At 41.0% G+C, this 25,690-nt stretch overlaps 1 long non-coding RNA gene across 3 annotated transcripts; it reads right to left on the bottom strand.

Annotated features, from left to right (window-relative positions):
* Window positions 1-708: 708 nt before the first annotated feature.
* Window positions 709-18,069, bottom strand: LOC122156302. Of its 3 annotated transcripts, XR_006167436.1 has the most exons (5): window positions 18,040-18,069; window positions 14,651-14,905; window positions 10,994-11,154; window positions 10,405-10,485; window positions 709-3,893 (listed from the first exon to the last, which is right to left on the bottom strand). It is a non-coding gene; the product is annotated as an uncharacterized LOC122156302 (long non-coding RNA). The 3 variants fall into 3 exon arrangements; XR_006167434.1 differs by having other exon boundaries at window positions 10,994-14,905; XR_006167435.1 differs by having other exon boundaries at window positions 11,034-14,905.
* Between the last annotated feature and the right edge of the window lie 7,621 nt (window positions 18,070-25,690).

The following is a 25,690-nucleotide window of genomic DNA, read 5'->3' as shown; positions in this document are numbered from 1 at the left end:
AAGGGAATTTTGGAGATGACTATTTGCCTCCAACAATGAACTTTCTGAGTTTATGTCTTCTAGCAGCTTTGTTGCTTGCAACCACAGTGGCACAAGCAATATCCCCTCCCTCAGGCTTGAAGCGGGATCTGGCTGACAGGGGTGATGCAGCCATAGGCTCTCTCGTAGCTGGAGCCAAGTTACCACCGTTAGCACGTTTCTTACAGAAATAATGACATAGCAGTGAGAGACCAACACCCTCTAAACACCAACAGTGTCACTGCGACATCCTTATTTCTAAAGCTGCTTTGCCATTATTTTGTACCCAAATCAAACTACAATGACTCATGAATCCTGAAATAAAGATAGAATGAGGGCAATTTCATACTTTTCCCATGAAGATACCTCATAACAGAGTAAACATAAATAGAAGTTTCATTTCAAAACAACAACAACAAACAACTGGACAAAAGAATCAACCACAAGAAATAATTACTCTATATAATAATTATTCTGGGAGCCCAAATGAAGTAATTAACTAAGTGAATTAAGTAACAGCTTCCTGTAAGTGAAACATTTTGTAATATACAATGATAATATAGCAGATATACATTGGACTTTGACAACAATGCATAAAAACTAGATTTCTGCCTCAATGCAATAGCAGAACTCTGTCTTGGGAAAAAATAATCTAGTAAAATGGGAAGCCAGAAAACTGGGCAAAAGTAATTAGAAGTTTCCAAATTGTTAAGAATGTTATTATGCTATATGTTATATGTTATTATGGAATAATAATGAAGTCATAGGGGGCCTGGCAGTACTAGGCACACACCAAGGTAAGGGTGAACTGCACAATCTTTTCCTCTTCTTTCTCTTGCCCTTATTCCTTACAGACTGAGCAAAATAACTTCCAGGGGGCTGAGCTTGTAATATATAGATTCATCTGTATAGGGATTAGAAAAAAAATGTTCTTTGACTTCCTGTGACCAACTTGCTACTTTCTTGTTATACATCAAACTGCAATTTATATATCACCAAGTGTATATTGAGCTATATTTAACAGATCTGGCTTGTATTTCTTTATTTGTTACAGTATATATATATGTATATCTACACATTTATATAAATATATGGAAATTGAGTATGTATAATAAGAGGTCGTATATTTCCCATGAACATCTTTTTCTGAATGGAGATGCAGTCTTTAAGAACTCTGAATTTCCCCATGGCATTTTGTTCAAGATTTTTAATCCCCAGTGGGAAAAAGAAAATGCTTTGCTTTGAATTAGCTGAGTCTAAATTGAAGCACTGAATTAAAACATTTCATGATGGAGGAGCTCAGTTTTAATTTATGTCCACAAGAGTTATAATGTGCCTTGTGGACACTGTAATTTATAGACATCTTACTCCCATAATGCATCATAATCATCTCTCTCATTAAATTTTTGCAATGTACTCTGAGAGCCAAATGGCCACAAAACATCACAGGATGCTGCCCGGAAACTTTGTCAACTGAAAAACATGATGTATCACCCTCATGAGGCTCTGCAGCAGTTCCAAGGGGGACACAGTTATACTGAACCAAGTTGAAGCTGAAGTTTTTCTGAGAAAGGACAAATTTGCTTTCAGTAAAAAATATTACTGTTCCAACATTTTGCCAGATGTGGGTCCAAAATAAATGTTGGTATCAGAACTTTCCACAGAACAAAACATCTAAACATTGACAAACTTACTATCTAATAAGTCCTACCTTCAAGGGTTTGAATATTTTTTCTGTCTCTGTTACACAGGAGCATGTACTACAGTTTCTGATTTGATGAAACTACAAGTGACCTGCCATCTAGGTAGAATTATTTGCAATGACTTGAGTCAGGAGCATGAAGGGAATCTGGTGAATTTCAATCAGGGCATGAAACCTCCCCATTTCCCCAAGGGCCTGAGAAATGGTAGATCAGAGGTACTGAAACACATGAATAGATAGCTTGTAAAATATGACTGTAATGCTGTAAAAATATATAAATGATGTGTCATGAAAGTTAAGACTTTTATTTCAAAATATTAAGAAATTCAGAGCTATGATTTCTTTAGTGAGTTGATGCCTGCTAGTTGCATTCTGCTAAGGTCTTTAATATGTTAAATCAGTGCACAACACAGGACATAAAGCTTGAAAAATATTTACATTACAGCTCTGGATTAAATTTATTCAGGCATAGAAAAGTGACATATCTTTGGGTGATGCTGAAAGAAGGCAGAGACTGTTATGAAGTGGGTGCTCAGGTGATGATGGAGCATATACTTTGTTATGAACTAAGCATCAGAGTGCATGGCATAAAACCCTGTGGCAGAGCTGAAGAATCTTGACTCTGGTTGAAAGCGCGTGGAACTACAAGAATCCAGTATGCAATTACTGGGGCTGGCCTTCAGCCAGGACATCATGGCTAAGACCTTCTCTTTCATTAAAAGTGCTATGGCAGATTTAGGATAAGATTTTCCCAGCAGCTTCTGCCAAACTCAGTGTTCCAGGCAGTAGAGCAAAAGAGAATGGGCAAGAGCGGACAGTACCACTAAGAAAATAGTAAGCATAAACAATGTCTGCAAATAGCGTGTCAAATAATGGAGAAAGAACAGTGTTTTTGTTTAGATTTTGGGGGACTTTTCACTTATTTGCTATTTCGTTAGGCTTGTCGAGGGACAGAAGGATTGTGTCACAAAACTATGAAGATCAAGATTTCATGCAACAGCAGACAGAATTATTCACAACACCTGATTGCCCCTTCCAGAGGAAAATGCTCACATCCCAGGCTGAGAGTTCCTTAGTCAAGTATTTGCTCTTCTCTGAGAGCAAAAGTCCCTTTGGGAACAATTCTACTTACAGTGAAGTTAGCTATATGTAATTGAGACTGTGTTGGCTCAATTGTCCCATTAAGTCTCCCTAAGAATTGCTGTGAGGTAACAGGCCTATGTTTAGAAGATGTTACTTGTTTTGCCTCCAGAAGTGGTGAGGTCTGCAGTATCAAAATTAGAGAACTCTGGATACTGCCCTCAGCTGTCCCTGAGACAGAGTTCTACCCATGTTACAACCTTGACATAAAACACCAGCTGCCTTGCCCTTCTCTGTGAATATTGACCGTGTGCTCTCCAAGGTCATGACAGCAATAGGTCCAAGAAAGTTGAAGTCAGTGCGGTGCCATGCCTACTTCCTCTGCTGATGCATCCAGGGCACCCCAGCTGAACCATAGATAAGCCCTCTTTCAAACCTTTGCCCTTCATCTCAAAGCCTTAGCTGGTTCGTAACTTTGTTTATTTAAAAGACTGTCTCGACATTGGCATTGATATCCAAAAAACATCAAAGAAGAATGCTGGAAAAGCAATTTCAAAACACTGTCAGAGCAGAGAGGGATCATGGAGCACAGGAAGCCAGTAATTCAGTTGTATATACCTGGATTAAGGGGAGCTCATTCCTTGCCCTTTTGTACCACATCATTTAAAAACAGGAAAGAAGTTCTGTCCTTGAATCAGAAACAATTATACAGATAACTCCCTTCTCCTTCTCAAGTTACTACCACCCTGTAGCAGTCGTGGGATGAAATAGGTCTGCATTTTGCATTTTATTAGTCACTTCGTATTTTATAGACTTGGAAATGTCAGGAAAGAACATCCGCTACATAGATCTTTTATTTCACGTGTCACACTTTGTTCATGAACTCACACCAACTGGCTCCATGTGTTGCTGTATTTGGCATCTCCACAGAGGAGGAGGAATCTCCCTTCAGTCCTCTCCCAGGAGGTGACCTCCATTCTCGAGAAACACAGGGATTAGCTGAGCCAGTAGAGCATGTGCGTAATGCTGCTGCGGAGAATGAAAAGTGCTGCGTGGCTTCAGTGGAGTCCTGTTACATGCACAGAACTGACAACTGCAAAAGAAAAAAAAAAGAGGAAGAGACTAAGAGAGCATGAGGGGGACTGAAGCACACAGAGTAATGACATGGCTTGTGAACGTCACCTTCACAGTTAAAAAAGACCCTGCACTTAATGCTCAACGCTCAAAGAATTCCACAGATGTTCCATCTGCTCTGCAATTTTGCGTGGTTGTTATGGAAAAGGCCATTCTAAAGAATACTCTCAATAACTCCAACTTGACTAGTGTTTGAAAAACGGATTGTTAAAAATATCAAGTTTCTTATTGGTTCAACTGAGTGTTGGTATCTGCTACACTTTTTGAAAGGAAGTGTCCTATCTTCTCTGCATCTGGTTATTAAGTCTGTGTCTCATGAACCATCTGGAGTGTCTCCTCTTGCAGACACTGTCACTACAACAGTAACAGGAATTACGTACATTTTCTGATCTTTCAGTCTGTAAAGCAATCTTAACCCAAATTAGCCAATAGACCCCTGAGTGTTACTGAGGATGGATGAGAAGAAAGCCTGGATACTTACATGGTTGGTGATACATACAAAAGAAAGACAGTTTGCCTGTCTGTAAAAATGTTTAAAAAAATTCTTAAAGTAAAAAAGATTTATTCAACTTAAAGGAAGTAAATTATTATTTTTTGATTGGCTGGTGTACATAATTGGACTCCCAGACTTATGGATAGTGTCTTAGCAGAGAATAAGAAGACAGGGGAGGTAAAGGACAATCAGTAACTGTCCTTCATTAAGGATGAAATATTAATAAGGCAGGCAAAAAATAACTTGATGACATATGTAGTTTATATAGATGCACACACACAAGTTAATTAGCACGTATGAAAGATAAGTATCTTGTACAAGATACAAAACCAGTAACATTTAGTGGAATTATTTTAACAAATGTAAGAAATCCAGTGCAGATTGCCTTACTGAGTATTTGTGGTTTTAAAACCAAATACCCGCATGCTGTCAACTGATGGTAAGTAAAATGTAAATAAAAAATAAACAAAACAAAATGCTATCCTTGATTAAGAAAAGATGAAACATAGCTCATTTTTGATGTGCTAAACATGAACCTCTCCTTGGGGAATTTCTTAGAGTTTCCTTGGGAATGTTTAACTTTGTAGCTGTGATTTTGCACAAGAAAGACCATCAAGCGGAGAATCTCATTCAGACCAGTCATGACCATCGTATGAGGCACCAAGACATGGAGAGTTCCAAAACTTAGAAACAATATCTTCCTCTGAAAAGGATCCAAAAGCCTGTGCAATTCTTGGAGCACAGAACTTGGAAAGTAGCCCAAAATAAGATCTATAGTATTAGAGCACTGTACTTGTAGATGTGGCACAGTCTGACAACGGTTGAGATGAACAGTTACTGTGAAAGTTTAAATACCTTGAAGTCAGAAGATCTTCATAGAATCACAGAATGGCCTGGGTTGAAAAGGATCACAATGATGATCACAGAATCACAGAATGGCCAGGGATGGAAGGGACCTCAAGGATCATGAATCTCCAACCCCCTTGCCACATGCAGGGCCACCAACCTCCCCATTTAATACTAGATCAGGCTGCCCTGGGCCCCATCCAACCTGGCCTTGAACACCTCCAGAGACCCAGCCCCAGGGTCTGGGTCCCCATCCACAGCCTCTCTGGGTAGATCATCTAGTTTCAACCCCTCAGCTAAGTGCAGGGTCACCAACCACCAGACCAGGCTGCCCAGAGCCACATCCAGCCTGGCTTTGAGTGCTTCCAGGGATGGGGCATCCACAACCTCCTTGGGCAACCTGTTCAGTGTGTCAACACCCTCTGTGTGAAAAACTTCCTCCTAATACCTAACTTAACCTCTCCTGTCTTAGTTTAAAACCATCTTGTTAGCTTGCAGTCAAGACATTTTAAAGTGGATCATGGAACTTTCTGTGGTACTCGATTTAATTTCTCAAGTTTTGAGGAACTGGAATAATTTCCAGTGAAATATTAAGAAGCTAGTCTGTTGACATTTTAAAGTGATAAATAGCCTAACAGGGGAAGTTACGGGTCAGCTAGGGTGATAGTGATACTGGGAAAAACAGCAGTGGTACACAATCAATAAACAGTTCAAGTACAGAAATTTAGTGAGTGTTAGTAAATGAGGTTTCATGGAAAATAGATTCTAATAAAATAGCGTCACATTGTTTACTAAAAATATAGTAATACTGACTACCAATGCTAATCTTGTTAATGTAGAGTTAATGTAGAGTCCAATTTCTAGAGAATGGGATTTAGAAGTATTTTGCATTCTGATTACAAACTAGGCTAGTGCCAAGACACTACAACGCATATTAAACGAGTTAGAAGTCAGCTAAATGACTGAAAACTGCTTGCTAATGGGGACTCTTCAATGAAGGGGTATGTGTTTCTGTTCAGTTCTCATGGAGTTCTGATTTTAGTCCTGCACTGTTGAATATTTTTGCTGATGATTAAAGCAAGTATAAGAAGAGTTTCTGATTAAGTTATGTGATCACACAGGACTTATGACATGGTAAATGAGGTGAGAGCATGTGATGGATGTAAAGAAAATGGGGTTAATCATTAGGCTGAAAGCAGTTGAACGTATGTGTGAATACATCCAAATCCAAATCCAGTAACACATATAGAAACAAAAAAAATGCAGATGACATTTACAAGATGGGAGATCCTATTCTCAAAAATAAATAAATAAATAAACAAACAAATAAATAAATAAAATACAAATAAAAAAGCTATGGAAAGAACATTAAAAGTGTGAGTGAGAAATGTGTCCACTTAAGAAGCACTTCAGGTAATGCACTCAGGGAGGCCACAGAAGAGGCAATGGGGAAATGGGTGCTTTGGTCCTCATGAGAAACAGGTTGGGCACTGCCACTGTAAGTATTATGAGGAATGTGCATGATGAGGCATGGAATCTGGGAAACCTTACAGTTGTAGTGGGGCTGTTTCAGGGAGTATTTTAGAGTTACAGCTCTGGGGAAACCGCTAAGATCAGAAACTTCCTGTGGTGTACAAGGTCACTCAGAAATGTCATATCCCTGAAAGAAACTCATAAACTGGCTGGCTTCCTCTTCGTAGGCTTACAAAAGCTTTCTGCTGAGGTTAATTGGGAAGGCTCCCTTGAGGCGTTCTCAGTGATCACACTCAGTGATCACAGCACCAGATGATTTCAACCTTGTTATTTCATTAAGAACAAAGTAGCCTTTGGATGCAGTTCATGGTTGAACTGAAAATCCTGGGGAAGGAAAGGGCAGCATGAGTTAAGTGAGAACATTGATTAGGCGGGGTGGCCGTGAAGGCTTTGCTTTTGCTTCAGATAATGTCAGCATAGACAGGATCTCAGTTACTGGCAGACCTATATGATATATAATGGCTTCTATAAATCTGTGAAGTAGGGCAATGATGATTCAAAATGTCGTCTTCTAAGCACCTTACTCATCCTGGTGGGAGGCACTAAGAGGCCAAAAATTAACAGGCAGGCAAAATATTTGGAAACACTTTGGAGCATTTTTTTCTTCTTGTATGTGAATCTTTGTCTCCTTATCTATTTCAGAGTACTTAAATATCTTTAGACCTGGTGTTAGTTTTGTATTGGAGTACTGATGTAGTGATGTACTGATGTTAGAGTAGGCATGAGATTTACAGAACAGAAAGGTTCCTTTCTAAACTGAAATCACCCTACCCTGTGCCTATAAATTCAGTCATTGCTTTGGCTAGCAAGAAACCTGGTATCCCCTTCATATTGTCTCCACAAACATTTATTTTGCTCAGGGCCAGCAGGGTACCTAAGGTCCTTCCCTGAGTTCGGATGTTGAAGGCTGGGAGAAGCAACCAAAAAAAGCTAGTTATCTCAAGGATACTGGCTGAAGGAGTATATTTGCCATTCTGCAGACTGTTGTAGTGTTCACCCCTCATCAAATTTAAGCATGTCATCCAGGTAGGGATCAGAGACAGCTGTGGATGGGCTGGCAGCCAGTGAGAGGAATGCAAATCTTCCTTTTGTTTATGCCTGCAATTCTCCCTGCCTTTGCATGGGTTTAAGCTATGTATTCTTGATACTGGGGAGCAAAAGAAAACTTGAACATAGTGCATTCTGTCATCTTGAATAGGAATTGGGGTTGTGTAAAGGCCCTCAGTTCTATCAATCCCATCCCCGCATGCAGAGTGGCCTGTGGCACTGGCCTTCCAGGCACTCTGTGAAGACCATCTATATTCTGGAGCTTTCTTTGGCTAGTTATTACAAAGATGTCTCCAGGTATTGATTTGCTGTTGCTCATCAAATCTGTTGAGTGGCAGGAGTGGGTGTGCAGGGCAATCTAATTCTTTTACCAAGTATTTTATCTAGATTTGCAGTCTGTACTAATGCTGAGTGTACAAAATAAGCTGTCTAGCTGTCTAACCAAAATACAGTTATGGAAGAGTTATTTCGCTAGATCTTGAGGATGCAACCAAACTGAATTGAAACATCTGCAAAGAACAAGCCTTCACCCTGCAACATACTACATAAAATGCAACTGTAATGCAGATACATTCAGCTCCAATTTCACTAAAAGGTTGAGTTTAATGTCTTACAGGATCTTTATTTACAAAGAATATATTGAACTGCAGACAGTGCTGACAAGCTTCAAGTTTCTGGTAAGAGCATCTGTTGTTATGGGCTGTTAGGAAGGAAGAGGAGATGATCTTTGACTGATAATTTGGCATGAAGGGTCACATTTTGACCGTGATCTTGACCTGGCCTTGAAACTTGCACCTGCTGTTCTCCAAGCATGGTATTTCTGGGGGAGGGTAGAGAATTATACTTTTCCACTGCTCTAATTTGATTTTGCAGGCTGAGGTACAGTCAGGCCCTTAATACAAATCAGTGGCAAGTTCATAAACATACATATCATATAGCTTGTCTGCAGGCAAGCTGACAGTGTTTGAATTGTACAGAATTTGGAGTTGTGATTAAAAATAGATCACACTCCACACTTGCACAACAGTCAGATGGGCAAGTGAAAATTCACAAGCCATCTTTGAAATGTCTCCCAGTGTTTGCATTTCATTCTGTCAAAGGAACAGCATGAAAATTTGGTGGCGATGGCATGACTGGCACAACAGCAAATCCAAATCTTGCAGGATAATTTGAATTGCATACTGGGCTTGTATGCATACTGAATTGCCTGGGCTGTAGCTGCATAGATGGAACTGGCCAGGTAATGAAAACCTCCAGGTAAGTTCTGGGAAAGGGCTTGTGTCAGGAGTGACACAGCAGTGCTAGAAGAGCTAAGTAACAAAATATAATAAACCGGCTCAACTGTTGATGGGGTGACAGGTTAGAACACCCCATACTAGGTTGTGCCCAACAGAATTGTTAACAGTGAGTTGAATATGTTGGTATTTGCAAAATAAATAAAATAAATAAAATAAATTATGAAAATAAATTATGATAAACATATCTCTATTATTGTAAGCAAGTGAACAATGTAAATGCACACATATAACAGTGATATGTAATGCAGAGTGTAACTAGATTTACTTTTGATACAAAATGGATTTTAGAAGGATATGTTGTGTGTAAAGCTACTGAATATGAGAAAAGAGAAAGAAAATTAGTCAAGGGGCCTTCTTCTGTGAGGTGGAATAAGCCAGAAAGTCTCCTGAAAATCCTCATAACTTCAGGTGACAGGCAGTAGGAAAGAAAGAGAAAACTAAATTTATAAGTAGAAAGGAAGTGGCTTCATGCAAGGTATGTTTTAGTGTAGGCTACTTTGCCAAGCCTAGCAACAGTTTCAGAATAGATTTGGAAGAAAAGTGAAACATATTTATCACTAATGTATTTATTCAGGGTCCCTGTCCTTTGTCTCAGCTCTGTTTAGGCATCATAGAGTGGAGCTGACAGTCAGTGGTGGAAACTGGGGAAAAACTACTTGAAAGCATGAAGAACTAATATCATTTATGACTGAGGAAATAGTCATATATGGCATGTCCTCCTGAACAAAACGGCAAGTATGTGTATCTGTTTTCAAGATTTGTGTTCTCTAAGCAAGCCCTGAGCAGTTTGGTTTGCTCTCACAGCTGACTCTGCTTTGAGCAGGGTCTTGGGCTGGAGACCTTGGGATAGCCGGAATCCTATGATTCTAAATCATGATCACTTTTATATCAAGGCATCCGAATTTGCCACTTTCCAAATCCTGGCATCTGGACATGCTCTGAATACGTACCAATTGCATGACCGGATGACAGATGATATTCACCAACCCTTACCAGCCCAGTTTTCTCTGCAGTTAGAGAGATACGTGCTCCAGCAGGTCTCCTTGTTTGAATAAGGCAGAGGCTGTAGAGACACAGGGATCTCCTTGATGGAGAAGCACCCAAAAGTGCTCAGTGCATGCTAAAGTTCTTTAAGAAGGCTTTGTCTCTGCGACCACTGGGCACTGTTAACTCCCCAACAGACTCGAATAGAGTTCATTTCAGAATCACAGAATCACATTTGCTGAGACTGAGTCTGTTATTCTCATACTTACCTGGTCCCCTAGCAGCTCAGCCTGTAAGGGCATCTGGGGAGTAATGTTCATTAATTTGCCAGCAACAGTGTACCAGGAGTCCTGTAAACACAAATGCCACCTGTGAATGCTTTTGAAAATTAGGAAGACCTCACATGTCATGCTGGAACAAACAATGCTCTCTTCTTACATCCAAATGAAGCTCTTGGGCATTCAAGGTTATCTCTAGCGCACTTCCTTCTGCCTCTAAGCCCCAACTCTTGCTACCTTCCATCCTCTGGCTGCTGAGCTCCAGTGCTTATGCGCAAAGCTGCAGCCCATTTAAATCAATTCTGACACCCAACACCTCTCTGTTTTCTCAGCCTGCCTGCCCCAAATATTTCCCTCCTGCCTTGACAGAACGGGTATTCACAGGGCAGCTAAAGAATAACAAGTTTCCATTTCTGAGACGGTTGTATGGGGAGGTTTGTGGTGTGGCAGCTGGCCAACGGGTGATCATTTTGCCAGGGGAACTCACTACTGGGTAGTTAATTTGACATGCAGAACAGAGGGGTTAGGCTCTCTCCAAAGTCCAGTCAGACACTTCTAGATTCTCAGTATTAAATTATACCTGACATGTAACTCCAAACTAATGGCACTTGAGTGCAAACCTTGACTTCATGAGGCTGATCAGACCAGCAGCAGCTCATTTGCTGTGACACAATCAATTTTCCTTCTTTACAGACATGTGATTTGCACCACTAGGCTCTCCACAACATCCAATTCAGTAAGCTGGAAGAAAAAAAGATCAAGATATAGTAGTGACAAATAGTGTTGAAGAAACCATAAGTATTAGTTTAGAAAGAGCAGGACTTATTTCTGTGTTAACAGTCCAGGCCTCTGAATTCATTCTTTTTCCAGGAACTGCAGAAATTGTAGGAATAGGAGCATCACTGCAGAGATGTGTTCCTTCTTTACTCAAGCACTTTCTCCATCTCATTTAGGGCTTGGACTGAATAGTCGTTATCACCACATGGTAGCTATCAGGGGCTAGCTGACATGTTATAAAAGCCTAATGTAGACAATGTGTATTAGAATCTTGGCCAACACCTGAATTATTTGCCAGAACACTTTGAGATAGTCTGTTTTGTGGTATTTGTATCATTGGCAAGAAGTAAAAGAAATCTGGAAAACATTTCTCAGTGAAAAAAAATCTATGAAGTGTTGCAGAGTCTAGAAGCAGATAGATGGTACCGAAATTCTGATTGTTTATTCAAATGGGTGTGGAGTTCAGGAGCCTTTTGGGCTCTAAGATCAGTGATTCATACCTTCTGATTGTGTTAACAGTTGTACTGGCCTTGTTCTTTGTGTTCTCTGCAATTAACTGGCCACTCACCTTGCCCAAGGTCTGCACTTCAGTGTTGCTGTTGCTCTAAATATGAAAGCAGAAGGATGGTGCCTGCTTTTCTCAATCACTTGGAAATCAGGTGAAAACAGTTAGACTATTAATAGGAAATGTATTATTCTGTTTCAGGTGACACTGACCTTACCTGTTTCAGTGTTATCCCCAGATTATATGAAGGATCCCAAGGCCCCAAGGAAGCACTTGCTATCTGATTAGACATTTGTGGAGTAGGATAATAGCTGGACTATAAAATAAAATAGCCATAAAGAACAAACAGTCCATTGGGAATGAGTTCTAATGCTAATCATACACCTCTCTCACTCTGAGCTAGCTGTGAGAGGTACTGTAACACCACTTCCAAAGTCCTGGGATGGCAAATGGAGAAAAAAGATGATTCTGCAAAAACACAGTTGGAATCTGTAGAACGCACTCACCAGGGAATGAACTTTTCCATCTCCACAGATTGATTGATTACAAAACTATGGAGATTTTACAGCCCAACAGAAGTACTCAGGTGTACTGACTGATCTCTTTCTTACAGTTTTCCAACAGATCCAAACTGTATCTGATTTATGAAACTGAACTGGAATTATTCCACTCAAGGGATAGTTTGGCTTTGTTCATTTTCTTTCCAAATCTCCAGTTGCATCAGATCTCTGGAGACTCTCTGTGTCCACTGCATGCTCTATGACAAGGACTGGGGTTGAGCTACTTCTTGCTGTTGCTCTGCCATGGTTTTTCCCACGCTTTTTCATCTGTAGTCAGATAACTTTCAGTAAGAAATATAACACTTCAATTTGTGCTTTATAAAAAAGGATCAAATATAATTTCGTATTTTTTCCTTTTTTTTTTTTTTCCCCCCCACTTTAGAAATGTACAGTATCTTTACACCTTTTGCCTGAAAAAACGAACAATGGACGACAGGAGACTTAGTAAGATATGCTTTTACAAACATGCAATGAATCTGAGGAAGTGGAAATAGAAGTAATTTCTAATCCAACTGCTAGAAATGGCATGTGGCAGAATATCTGGAGAAAAGAGGGAGGTGGGTGACTGAGACCCAAGGGTGAGAATGATGCTAGGAATCTTGTTGCATCCGAACTTGCTCCAGGAGGGAAATACATGCATTTTGCTGGGAAAGCCCCAAGTGCCATGCTCAGTATTCCCACTAGTGAGCTCCTTTTGATCCCATAGAGCACACACAGTTTCGCCACAAGTTTCCCAGTGATTTTGAATGTTTTGTTGTCATCTCCAAGAAATGTGATCTTTGAAGTCTTCAGGCTTCAGGCCACATTTGTAGCACAGCTCGTGAGGAGTACCAGAGAGGTCCACCAGAATGAATCTACCTTATCTTATAACGTCCTATTTTAAAACGAGAATTAAATGCCTATGCTGGTGGAAATGGGATTTTTGACTAGCACAAAAACCATTAGTGCTATCTGTGTCTTAGTAGGCCTGCAAAATAAAAGGTTACAAAATCCAGGAGCTTGTATCCTAAATGACTCTGCAAGTGCCAGATTGGTTCCCTACTGGGTGTTAAGTGAACAAGGAAATCCACATCAAGGTCACACCAAATGGGAGCTGAAGAATTGACTAGTGCCGTGCTGACATGGCCCTTACCCTGTGTGGCTGAAGGCATTTGACACCTACTTCTAAAGTTCTAAAGTTCTTGTTCCAAGCTCATTCACAGATCACCTTTCTGGGATTTACTTTGTCATAGGCAAATATGAGGGTACTTGGTACCAAGGGTAGGTCTTTGTTAGAATCAGAAAATCATAGAATATCCGGAGTTGGAAGATTGAGTCCAACTTTTGGCTCAACACAGCACCACCCTATGTCTGAGAGCAGAGTCCAAATTGCATTCTGGCAGCTTGCATTCTGGCAGCTTGAGGCCATGCCCACTGCCCTGGGCAGCCTTTGCCAAGCCCACTGCCCTCTGGTGCAGATGCTAACTCTCATCCTGAATCTCCTCTGACACGGCTCCATACCGTTCCCTCAGATCCTGTCACTGTCATCAGAGGGCAGAGCTCAGGGCTGCTCTTCTACTCCCCTTGTGAGAAACTGTAAGCCACCATGAGGCCTCCCCTCAACAACTCTGCTCTGGGCTGAACAAACCACAGGAACTCAGCCACTCCTCATATGTTTTGCCCTCCAACCCCTTCCCATCTTCGTAGCCCTCCTTCAGATGCTCTCTCACAGTTTTATGTCCTTCTTACATTGTGGCACCCACAGCTGCACCCAGTGCAGGAGGTGAGGCTGCTCAGCACAGAGCAGAGCAGGACAACCCTTCCCCCACCTGGTCGGCAGTGCTGGGCTGATGCACCCCAGGGTACAGTTGGCCCTTTGGGCTGCCAAGGCACACTGCTGGCTCAGATTCAGCCACAACCCCCCAGTCCCAGTCAGATCTGGGATCTGCCACTTGTTCTCCAGTTTGTACACATCCAAGGTGCAGAATCCAGCACTTGCCCATGTTGAACTTCATGCAGATAATGATTACCCAGCCCTTTGATTTATGAAGTTTTCTCTGAAAGGTTTCTCTATCCCCGAGGGAGTCAACAGTTTCTTCCAGTTTAGTATCATCTACAAAGTTTCTTAGCATACCTTTGAATCCTGTATCCATGTCTTCAATGAATTCTACAGAGAACTGGTCCTAAAATAGAGAGTTCTGCAGAACCCTCTAATGACCAGCAAGCAGCCTGATTTAACCCCAATTGTTATAACCCTTTGAGCCCAATCCATCAGCCAATTTCTCATCCATTACATTATGTTTTTGTCTAGCTATAGGCCAGACATTTTGTGCAGAAGAGTACCATGAGAAACAGTATCAAAAAATTTACTGAAGTCCAAGAAAACTGCATCCACTGGCTTCCCTTGGGTACCTACCTGGGTAACTGTATCTTGAAAGGAAATTAAGTTCATTAAACAGGACTTTCCCCTTGTGAATCTGTTTTGACAATGACCAATGGCTCCATTATCTTTCAGGTGTTTTTCAGTAACTCTCAGAATAATCTTCCCCATAATTTTGCCAGGCACTGAAGTGAGACAGCCAGGCCAATAATTATCAGAGTCTTCTTTCTTGCCCTTCTGGAAAAGTGTCAGCTTTCAATTGTCTGGGACATCTCCAAATTCCCAAGATCACTGAAAAATAATTGAGAGGTCTCAGATGCTATCAGCCAGTTCTTTCAGTACTTTGGGATAAATCTTTTAATTCCCTGAAACATGCATAATTCTGTCAGATTGTGGATGTTGTTGGTGTCTATACCACTGTGGAGGAGCTGTCCATTTTCAGAATAAAGTGGTCTTAACGAATGATTTTTGGAGCTTTCACTATGCTTCCTATCATGTAATGACCTACCACTTTCCTTTTCCTCCCAATTAGTTTAATCGAAACATTACTGTTTGCACCTTAACCTCCATCAGTCTGTTATCCACAGGGAAAGAGTACAGGATATGCATCTAAGTAAAACTCCAACAGTGGCTGATGCTGTAAATCAGAGGGATTTTAGAATCTGATGACAAACCAAATTCCTATCAGAACAGAGTGGAGCTGACTCCTCCCAAACTGTCATCGAAACTGGGCCATAAAAATCACAGCTGTCACCAAAGCATGCTGGGCCTCTGGGGGACATGCCATCCTGGGGACTCATCTGCTATGTCCACGGCCAAATTCCAAGCCCTCAGGCACATTCCACTTGACATTTTGTCACATCTCTTACTGGTGCATCTGTTCAGGAGCATTAACTCTTCCTAAATCACTTTATTCTTTTTTTTTTTTTTTTTTTCTCTGTGAAAATCCAAGGGCATGGGAGATGTAGAGGTCTGAGTGGGCTCTTCAGCAGAAAAGAGTACATATGTTTAAGAATGGGCTGTGGATAGCCTTGTAGGTAAATAATCCTGTAGGGCATATTGTTAATGTTACCTGTGTTCACATAAATTCTTTTAAATATTTTAGCTTACATTCATACATTCAAAATGATAGAAAATGTTCCTAGCTATGTCCTCCTGAGTTTTAGCCACAAGCAGAGATCTGTTTCCAAAGGAGAGGAGTAAATGTCTAGTTGGGCCATGTTAGTTAAGGTTGTCCTGAGATGACTGTGCAGTCAGTAGTGGTTTGAACTTGTAAAGACATTGAGGCACTTTTCTGTAACCAGTTGTTGGGTCCAGGTTATAAGATACAACCATGCACATGAGTGAAAGGAAAATTTATGTGTTCCACCTGTTTATGAGATAATAAGCAAACTGGGCCATATCAATCCTTACATTCTAGGTGCAGTCCTTACACGTAGGATGGATTAAATTTTACAACATGGACATTAAAAGTCATAGTTACAACCTGTACAGCGAGGGAAGTAAAGGTGAAACTGTGTTTCCAGACATCAGAGAGACTATGATGTGTACTCCACAAGTCAAGGCTTAGAAACATGGAATTTGAATATGTGAGGGCTAAACATCTAACTAGTTTCACTAAGGATAGAGAATAACAGACATCTGGCTTAGAGGAACCTGGGAAACATTTGCTGGACTTCTCATGCTCTGTTGACAAAACTTTTGAGAGTTTCTAAAAATAATAATTGGTAAGTTCCTTACACGTGGTATGCTGCGTCTGCAATGAGGTAACTCAGTGCCAACTCTTGAACAGAACAAAAGGTAGTAGCTAAGCTAAAGGTCATTGGTTGCCTGATCACCAGTCACTGCAAAAGTGTATTTGTCGTGTGTGAAAAAAGTCACATGAAACAATAATTAATTTTTTTATTTGAATCTCCAATTCCATTTTCCAAAGCTTTTAACTATTCCTGATTAGAAAATTTGGAAAATCCTAGCTATGCTTTGGAATTCTTTGTGAATCTCCTACCAGAACAATGGCACAGTCCATCATCGTGTGTATCCATAAAATGTTACAGTGTTGGATATGGATGGAAGTATAGCTCAGTGGAAATTAGACTGGTTAAAAAAGCTATCTGGAAGCAGTGATTAAAAGACAAGATGTCACATAAATAAGGTGGAAGTAGCTGATGATTAAAATAATTTATAAATTAAGAATATGTGAGTTTTTAAAATGAAAGTGACCAGTGGCTTTAAAGAGAATACTTAAAGGTGTATTAAGAAAAAAGAAAAGAAAGCCTGGTTAACACAGGTCATTTTAACAGAAAGTTGAAGGTATTTATCTCCCACTGTTTTTCAGTTCTACAGAGAAAAAAAAGGCAGTGGGCACTATATGGTTCTATAGATGGAATAAAAGTTTGCCACCTGTAGCAAAGGAGAATGAAAGATAGAAGCTACTTAAATTGAAGAACCTTAAAATAGCTTAGGAACTTCCTGAGTCATATACATTTCACAAATGTTGGCATTCTGGTATAATTTAGAAGTAATGGAGGGTTCTTACTTTCGCTCCAGTGACTACCAAATACAGACCTACAGGGAAATCTTGAGACTTTGAAATGCCATTTCAATTTCCAGCAAGAAAGCACACAGTTTGGAAAGCAGTGGCTCAGAGAAAGTCACATGCATCAAAGCTCTCTGCAGAAGAAATTATCTCCCTTTGCATTCAGCATTCTGCAAAACCCTTTGGTTCTGTGTAACTCTTCATATGAGTAACAACTTAAAGCATATATTGTACATTGGATTTTTCTCTAGTTCATTGAAGTTATCCTAAGGGAGATTTTCCTTGGTGTTGAGCTTACCAGACATATTATGGTATTCTTTCTGTTTTCTAGGGAAGGAAGTAACATTTTCTTGCTTTGCATTTTTCTAAGGCCTGAGAAATGAGCTTGAGCAAAACTCATCCCTTTGAGGGGGAACTGATCTCTTCTCTAAAGCAGTTCTGCTTTAGATGCCTTGTGCTGAAGGTCACAACCTCAACTTAAGGTGCAAATGGGACTTCGCCAAGATCACATAAAATTCTTCTACAGTACAAAGTGCACATTGTTTGCAGAGCTGTAGGTTGTGTGCATGGATCACAGAATCGCCTGGTTTGGAAGAGACCACAAGGATCATGAATCTCCAACCTCCCACCACAGGCAGGGCCACCAACCTCCTCTTTTAATACTAGCTCAGGGCCCATCCAACCTGGCCTTGAACACCTCTTGGAATGGTGCATCCACAGCTTCTCTGGGCAGCCTGTTCCAGCACCTTACCACTCTCATAGTAAAGAACTTCCCCCTGACATCCAACCTAAATCTTCCCTCCCTCAACTTAAAACCATTTCCCCTTGTCCTGCTGTTATCTACCCTTTCAAAGAGTTGACTTCCCTCCTGTTTGTAGGGAGTACCTACCCTTTAGGTACTGAAAGGCTGCAATGAGGTCACCCTGCAGCCTGCTTTTCTCCAGGCTGAAGAAGCCCAGCACCCTCAGTCTGTCTTTGTAGGGGAGGTGCTCCAGTCCCCTGATCATCTTTGTAGCCATCCACTGGACCCTCTCCAACAGCTCTCTGTCTTTCTTGTACTGGAGGCTCCAGACCTGGACACAGTACTCCAGATGGGGCCTCACAAGGGCAGAGGAGAGAAGGACAATCACCTCCCTTTCCCTGCTGGCCACTTCTCTTCTGATGGAGTCCAGGATACCATTTGCTTTACGAGCTGCAAGAGCACACTGCTGTTGAGCTTTTCATCCATCAGGATTCCCAGGTCCTTCTCTGCAGGGCTGCTCTCAAGGACGCTCCTTCCAGTATGTATAAATGCCTTGGCTTCCTTCGGCCCAAGTGCAAAACCTTGCACTTTGCTGTGCTGAACCTCCTTAGATTCACCCAGGTCCACCTTTGAAGTCTGTTGAGGTCCATCTGAATGGTATCCCTTCCTTTCTCCACGTCAACTGCACCACTCAGCTTGGTGTCATCAGCAAACTTGCTGAGGGTGTACTCGATTCCGTCGTCGATGTCATCACTTCCTTGCTACTGCAGAAACATCAGCACGGATGTTATCTGAGGCTTCTATTGTGCCTAGACTTTGGCTTTAGTCAAACTAAAGTTGTGGGACTTAATGTGAAAGCAGCTGGGCAACACATAGCACATTGATGATAAAGAGTAGCTCTCTGCAGCCCGGTGGGTCCATCTTTCCTGAGAACCTCTGAAAATATTTTAAAGAGTAACTCAAGAATATTTTAAACAATTACTAAAATTTCACATTTTAAGATCCACAGACCAGGCGTATGTTAGCAGAGAGCTCAAAAGAGCTTTGCTGAAGAGTATTCTGAGCTATTCCAGTTGATATTTCATACGTTCTGAAACACCGAGGCAGCTCAAGATGATTGTAAAGAAGCTAGTTGTTGTCCCTTTGTTCAAGAGGATAAATGGGATTGCTCAAGCAAACACAGGCATATTAGACTGGAATCAGTCCCAGGGAAACCTATGGAAAGATTTGTATCAGACGTGACTGGTAAAGAATTAAAGGATACTGATGCATTTAAAAATCATTAGTATAATAATATGGAGAGCAGATCCCACAGGAAAATAATTAAGATCTCTTTTTTTGTAGAGTGATTACAATGTGAGTGATAGAAGTATTTCTGGAGGCTAAAGCACTTGATTTTGTGCAGCAGCACTCAGATGTAAGTTTCAGCTTGTACCAACATCTAGGCTATGCTTGTTGTTGGAGAATTTTTCCACTGAACCAATTTTTAATAGAGAACAATTATAGTTATACATTTTTAAATAGAATTTTGTTGGTTTTTTTTTTTGTTTTGTTTTGTTTTGTTTTGTTTTGTTTTTTTTGGTTTTTTTTTTTTTTTTTTTTTTTTTTTTTTCTGCTTGAGGAATTAAAAACATCTGTTTTGGTGCTTGTCTCTATTGAAATATTTCACTTTGCTAAACTGATGAAAAGCTGTACTTGCCCATGATAATTCAAAGTCTCATTGAAAATGTAGATGTAATATGCTCAGATATTTTTCTGTTTCATCCTATAAGAAGCTGTTTCATGGGCACATGAAAGCTCTTTCATCTCCACAAAACATTCTTATGTCACTGCTGGACTGACCACAGCTCTGAATAAAAACTTATTCTTAGTGAGGACACCATAAGAACTTGTAGCGCTTACCTGCACAATTTTAAGTCCTTCAGTCTACAGCCAACTCACACAGATTGCAATTCCCACTGTGGGCCTTTGGGGTTAGAATAGAAAATCTAAGCAGTTCATCATCAGCTTTGAATGCTCCAAACCTCTGAAGCTAGAACCTAAAGCAGCCTTTACCAAATGGAAATGAGGAAGATAATGCTTACTGGAATATTTTTCCCATGGAGCATCTTATCTGCTAAGCCTTCTGCTGCAAAGGTCTCCCTTGAAAGCAGTTGGTCCATGTCAGAAAGGCAAGAGTGAGATTAATTGCACGATTACTCTAGGTTACAACAGCAGAGCCCAGTGCTTCTGATGACTTATAACACACTCTTTGCTTGCACCACAACTTTGTGACGACTCACATAGCCTCTGCTCTGCTTTGCTCATTAATGCTCACTTCCTAGTGGCACACATATAGGTTAGACTGCTACAGTCCTACGTAACAGTGGGAGATCAGTGTTCACAGTTTGGTCTTTAATTCTTTTATGTTTTGTTGCTGCCAGGAGTAAAAATAGAGTGTAATGGTCTTCATTTCCTTTCCTCCTCATTACTGCCATTGTTCCTACCACAGTTTTCTCAGTCTTCTCCCTGAGCTCCATTACTCCTAGCACTTATTTCTTCCTTGTTCTTTGAGGTTCCTCCTTCCTGACCTGTCCTCCTTTTTCTCTTCTGCTTTGGTTCCTTCAATTTTCCTTCCTAATCATCCCTTGTCACCAGCCTCTCTGCCTCACAGACTCACAGCTGGCTGCTTTCCACATTCCTTATCCTTGCTTCTGATAGCTGTTGGATTTCAACCTCTCGGAAACAATTTTTTCTCTCCCATATCCTTTAACCCATTGCATCTGGAGGCTGGTGCTGACAAAGCTGCATTCACAGAAGAGACCTTTAGCAAGCTGCCCACTCCCATGGCTTTCACAGCTGCTACTCTGCTTCCCACCTTCAGGCTGAAGGGTGTTTTCTTTCTTTTCGTTAGGTAGGATGGGGGTACATTGAATTTTGCTTCAATTGGAACTCAGTGGTTGCTGTGGAGCTGTTCCTGAGCAGCTCCAATGCAAAATGAAAGGAAACAAAATTTGCAATCTTTATCCTTCAGAAGAAATTAAAGTCACATGTACATGATAGTGAAGAACCATCACAGAAAGGGATTAAATGTTACACAGTAAAAATTGACAGATACCCAGCAAATATGTATCCCACTCTTCGCTTTTGCACTCTCTTCCTCTCCTTCTATCTGAGTAGCCAGCTCTGTTTCTACTTTCTTCCATCTGGCAGCTCTCAGAATAATCTCACCCACCTGTTAAATGAGAGAACGTCAAGTTAAATTTACAGCAAGGCCTGGAAACAGGATGCTACAGAGAAGTATTTTAATTAAAATCCTCTAATTGAATGCATGCTTCCTTGTGAAAAGGGAGGTGCCAAGAAGGGCCTTGATGTCACCACCTCTACCCCTGTTTGCCAAAAAAGGGAGACAATTGAAACCAGCTCTCAAGGTGGAAAGAGGAAAGGGCATTTCCAGGGCGTTTTCCAGGGTCACCCTTGCAATGATGTTAGATGGTTCATGGGAGGTTTGCCCTTTACCAGCATCAGAGCAGAAGATGTTACAGCAGCTCTGCTTCTTCTGGTCAGGCACTTTGCAGAGGAACAAGATGCCACATAGTAAAGGATAGGGAATATCTCTATGAAACCTGAACTCTGGATAGAAATGTGACAAATATAAAGCCTCTCTCTGATGTGGAGGTCTCCATGGTGTGAGTTCTCCTGGGAATGCTTCACAAACAGCTTCATTAGGCAAACAAGTAGGATTTTAAAACTCATTTTGTGACAATTGCTGGAATGGAGAGCAACATTTTCATAGGGACAGATGGAAACTGATAACAAGAGGCAAAAGTCTTGGGATCGCATTGGGAGAGTCTGGATTACTGTGCCTAGAAGGGGCCAGTGGACCCTCATCCGGACACACTGTCAGCCTGGGATCTGGTACAGGATATTAAATGCAGCATTAATATGATAAATTGCAGTTGTCCGGTAACCACACAGCACTTGGAGAGAGGAATAACAGAGTGGGTATGTTCAAACAAATAAGAGTGGGAGTCAGGAGGAAGTATTTGGGGAGAAGAGGGAATTAACAAGTGCTGTAGAATTGCGTCACTGCAATGTAATTCTAACTCTTCTAAATACTATGCAAATCCACTGACACTATATACTTCCTGTAACTATGACACCTCTGGCTTTTCTTTCCTTGTTATATAGTAGTTAACTGTTATGAAAAGAGAGTTATGGAGAATAAAATGCACATAAGAGGCACATGCCTCTATCTAAAGACACAGTAGCACTAGTAACAATTCACTACATTCTGCAGTATTTACAGGTTTTTCCACTAGGCTGCCCTCAGCGTTTGGAGGGGAAGTTTGGCACCACTGCATTCCTATGCCTCCACACTGGTAAAGGTCACTTCCCAGGAACCTCAGGTCACAGAGGAGAAAAGATCCCAGCGTCCTCAGGTGTTTGCCAGCCCTCTTTCATTGGCAACAGAGAATCTTTTCATAAAACAGATTCATTTTATGTTTCAATATTTTAATGCTTCATTGGACTATTTAGAAATGGGAAAATCTTACATCCCCTCTTGAGAAATCTGGCAGGCACATTTGGCTCATGCTGGGAAAGCAAAACCACTGGCAAACCCTTCAGTCTTTGCTAAAATTTAAAATGGATAGTCTGAGTGTTAAACACATTTTTAACACCCTTTGGGATTGCTGGGGCATCAAGCATAAAAGACTGAAGACCTAGGGAAGGGTAATTTTTGTTTATTTATTTATTTATTTATTTTCCACAGAGCATTAGAGCATTCTGAGATACAAGAGTGACTTCCAGACCAACAGTAGGTAACTCAGGTTTTTAGGATAATGGGGAATACAGATGCCAACACTTGCCCACTTTACCTATATTCTTGTTAAATGGATATTAAACTTAGCTACAGCTTTGAGGAAGTGTTGTTCAGACTAACAGCACAGTAACTGTTCACAGACACCAGCACCAGTGCTTGCCTATTATCCATCAGTTTATATCACCAAATGTGCTCTGGAGAATGCTTGAGCATTGATTTGTTGTTTGACAGTGGAGTTAGTGGACCAGGAGTGCAAAACCATTGAAACAAATGTGGTGATGTTGACAACAGGTATAGGGGTTGGACAGAAAGTCTTAGGATGATTTGGAAAAGAACTGCTGATAGTAGAGTTTACTCTGTCAGGCAGAGCTCACATATTTGCAGACACAGAACATCTTCTAGAAAGCAAGATAAATCACTCACGGAAACATGAAAATCACTCATGAAACACTTAGCAAGGTTTTGAAAGATACACCTTGTGAGTATGCTCCACTGTATGTAGAACAATTCCACACAAAAATGTGCACAAAAATGAAGAAGCTGAAGGTTTTCGTAAAAATGTTTCTCTATTACCCTGCATTACTGCATTACCCAAAGTGAATTGCAAAAAGTGTTAAAAGGGTTTGGAAGTGGGGTTCAGATCCTCAGCTGATGAAAATTTCTGTAGTTGGCAAAATCTGCATTTTGTTTCTTGCTAAAATGTCTCAGAAGAGTGCAGACACACAAGAAAAAGTTGACTGCCTAAAATCCTTTAAGTATTCTATAGCACTAACTGTGTTCAGAAATAGACTTAATTCAGACCGTCTGAACCTCTGGAGTAATTTTCAAGTAATCAGAAGGTAGCAGCTCAAGATCAAGAGGCTGAAAAATATAGCTAGTGCCACACTGCAGGCCTTGCACAGTATACTCATACAGAGTGCCAGGAATATCTGTTTCTGCCCAGTTGTTATCAGGCTGTTAAGCTGATATATAAAAGACAGTGAGAAGTGTTGTCACTTGCAGCAGGGATCAACAAGGCTGACAGAGCTCCAAACCAGCAGCTGTAAATGGAAGAGTCAGTGTCATTTTAAAGAATGTTTTAGAAGCAGAATAGAAGTCAGGAAAGAAAGAAAAATGCCGTCGCTCATATAGATCAAGGCTGGAAGGAACCTCCCCACCATCACTTAGTTTCTCCCTGAAGCTTATGGTGGGGAAAAGCCAAATGTGACCACTGACAGAGGCTCTAGATCAAGCTGTTGTTTCAAAAAAGTAAATATTCAACTGGAGCAAGGAGCACTAGCTGAGGCAAATTGCAAAGCAAGGTGAGCTAGGTAGTGCATGCTTGTTTTGGGTGTCCCATTGAAGCTCAGCCCTATGCTGCAGCGGTATGGCAGTAAAAGGGGTTCCAGTTGGTAGATGCCTGTAAGAAACAAGCTTAGCCACCATTTGGTGTTGCTATCTGGCTGCTGCCTTGTGGCTTTTGCAACCCTCGATAAATGCAGTCAGCATCTGAGAAAGTCAGGAAGACTAGGCTCACCATTCACTGGTAGAAATTGTCACTCCAGGTTGGGTGTGAAGTTAAGCTGTGTGGCCAGAGTCCTGTGTAGTCACAAGGAGATAGCCCTGCCTTTCATCAGCTTGCTTGTCTTCCTTGGAGACAAAGTTCCAATTTTTAAAGATGTGAACTTGTACATCTCACTGCTCCACTGACCATTTTGAAGGAAAATGTTAATCACATATATTTGTTACAAGGAAAAGACTCAGCAGTTCAAACCACTCAAATTAGTAGCACTGTTATTGGCACACTGTGGAGCTATGTCTGAGTCATCACAATCAGCTAAATGAGCATATTTTTAGTGAAGGAATGGTGCATTTTGCAAACATCAAGGCTTTTAATGGAAGAAACCATCTCAAATGTGAGTGTGTCTCTGGGGATACCGTATAATCTGCTAAATCAAGATTTGGGAGCTCCAGAAGCTAAAAAAAAGACAGCTCCGGCAGTCACCCACAATGTGAATTATCTGTGTGACATCACTTAAGGGCCTGTTTGAAGACAAAAATCCCCAGGCTACATACAATGGCAACTTCATTTATACCCAGTGCTAGAGTGCTGGAACTCTTTGGGGTGCTTGAGGTCTCGAGAGTGTGTGAGTTTCCACTTCTTACCAACTGCTTGCCATTTCCAGAGCTATATGGAACTTCCAAAGGGTGTGCTGTGCCATCACTTCCACTGCCAATCAGTCAAGCAAAGAAGTCATCCCCACTTCCAGTTAAGTGTTACTCAGATAAGGTTTGGTGTGCTCTGAGAGATGCATTCAAAACAGGATTTCTTAGGACAGATCCTCACCCATCCTGGAATCTCCATATGCACTGCCTGAAAACTGTGCTAGAATTTATCTACTCTGAGCCTTGCAAGGAACTGTGTGGGCCAACAACTATTCAGGGGAGGAGAAGAAATGTCTCACCCAAGGCAATACTATTCCGAAAGTCAATATCACCTCTTTGACTCCTTTACCAAATCCCCTTTGCACTGATGTTGGGTTAAACATCATGTAACTAACACACGGCTTTCGTTGCTTTTACCTATTTCTTCATTTCTATGCCCAAAGGGAAAATTTCCCAGCCCCTGACTTGTATGTGGTTGTTTTTAGTTCAAAATACGGCTGTCAATCCCACATAAAACATAGGCTCCATTTCCTGCTCTTTCATTCCCTAGAGATGGAAGAACTGCTGGTTTTAGCTTTCCCCCCTCTCCTACCACATCCCTCCCTACCTCCTTAAAGCAGTTCCTTTCCTTTCCTTTCCTTTCCTTTCCTTTCCTTTCCTTTCCTTTCCTTTCCTTTCCTTTCCTTTCCTTTCCTTTCCTTTCCTTTCCTTTCCTTTCCTTTCCTTTCCTTTCCTTTCGTTTCCTTTCCTTTCCTTTCCTTTCCTTTCCTTTCCTTTCCTTTCCTTTCCTTTCCTTTCCTTTCCTTTCCTTTCCTTTCCTTTCCTTTCCTTTCCTTTCCTTTCCTTTTA

This window comes from Centrocercus urophasianus, unplaced genomic scaffold, assembly GCF_019232065.1.
Source record: "Centrocercus urophasianus isolate 14NV4802_14NV808 unplaced genomic scaffold, USGS_Curo_1.0 seq_12, whole genome shotgun sequence".
Classification (NCBI taxonomy): domain Eukaryota; kingdom Metazoa; phylum Chordata; class Aves; order Galliformes; family Phasianidae; genus Centrocercus; species Centrocercus urophasianus.
The sequence above is the reverse complement of the archived record's forward strand: the minus strand, read 5'-3'. Positions and strand labels throughout refer to the sequence as shown.